Source organism: Aplysia californica, unplaced genomic scaffold (assembly GCF_000002075.1).
Source record: "Aplysia californica isolate F4 #8 unplaced genomic scaffold, AplCal3.0 scaffold00040, whole genome shotgun sequence".
Lineage (NCBI taxonomy): Eukaryota > Metazoa > Mollusca > Gastropoda > Aplysiida > Aplysiidae > Aplysia > Aplysia californica.
The window spans coordinates 656983-658460 of NW_004797310.1; the positions used below are offsets into that span (position 1 = coordinate 656983).

At 38.4% G+C, this 1478-nt stretch overlaps 1 pseudogene; it reads right to left on the bottom strand.

Annotated features, from left to right (window-relative positions):
• Positions 1-1478, bottom strand: part of LOC101858328 — a 25482-nt pseudogene that overhangs the window by 16900 nt on the left and 7104 nt on the right.

A 1478-nucleotide genomic window follows, 5' to 3' on the forward strand; every position in this document is an offset into this window, starting at 1 on the left:
GGGATAGACTCTTGGTGGAGAAGACTTAGCATCAATAATATGAGATCTACTCGGAAACAGAACACCCCCAAGACACAGTTCCAAAACAACTTAACCCATTCCCTACCGTGAGTCGCACTTCATATAAATAGTTGATTTCAATTCCGTTCCAGAGTCTTCAGACTCACATTAGATCTAACAACTGTTGATAAAATTATTACTTTTTTTTATAGTTGAACTGTCTAGTGGGACATTGACTTCCTCACATTTTAATGTATAACAATAACATAACATTTGACTCTCTCTAAGAAATGTGAAGAAATCATTATTTTTTTCTGATTTCAATCAGAAAAGAGAAAATGGTTTGATCACAGAGAGGAAATTGGTGTGGTAGGGAAATCGTTAAAGTGGATGTTGGAGATTAGATATCATGAAGTTCTTCTAGCAGACCTGGGACATCTCCAGGCATCCGTGACGTTCCCGTTTATCCGCGAATGAGAAGACCAGGAGCTGGATGGTGAGCGCCCCAAACAGAAGGCAGTGCATGGAGAACTCCAGACTGTCAGACTCGTACACCTGGCAGAAATTAAGGCTAGTTTTATTTTAGTAAGAGTTTTACGGTACTTGCAACACTCTTAGGTTACATAAATGCCGAAGATTAGAAGTATTACAAGAGGATAACAAAGACAAAAAAAGAAGGAGGAGAGACAAGGACGATAGATGTTCGACAGGAAAGAAGGAGCAAACCACACAAGAGCACCAACACCCCCACCCACAACGTAAGTTTATCCCGAGAAAATTAAAAAGATATTAAAAAATACATGTATCTTAAATTTTCTTTTGAAAAAGTATGCGAAAAAAATGAGTGTAATATTATTGTATATGTTTTATGCTCCCATTGACAAATTTAGATCTGACAGGAGGCAGGTTGTTTCCACCCTTGGTAAAGGTATCAGCCTCAACTCGAGTAGGGATACAGCATCCTTGCAGACGGACGGAGATACTCAATTGAAAAAAAAAGGAATGTTTGCCCACTCGGGAATCAAACTCCCGTCTTCTGCATGCAATGGCAAAGAGCAACAAACACTACAGACGAGTGCGCTACTGGAATATTCTACTGAAAAAAAAAGGCTAACTAACAATGTTATCACAGTACATGTATTTAAAAACCCCACCCGCTCAAAGGGCAATAACTCGGTCATCTCAGCTTTAATTTCAATTACGTTTGAACAAATAAAAATTCAACCAGGGGGACATCAAATGTATACAGGTGAAAAAATCAATCAACGTGTTCGAGAGATATGAAGTTTAAACATTTTTAATTAAGTAAAATTGGGTAAAACACACAATTTTATTTCCTGTAATGACTCTGAATGGGTCTTTAAAAAACAAAAACACCCAGTATCAGTGGTTGCCTTCTTTTTCTTCTTCTTCTTCTTCTTCTTCTTCTTCTTCTTCTCCTTCTCCTTCTCCTCCTCCTCCTCCTCCTCCTCCTCCTC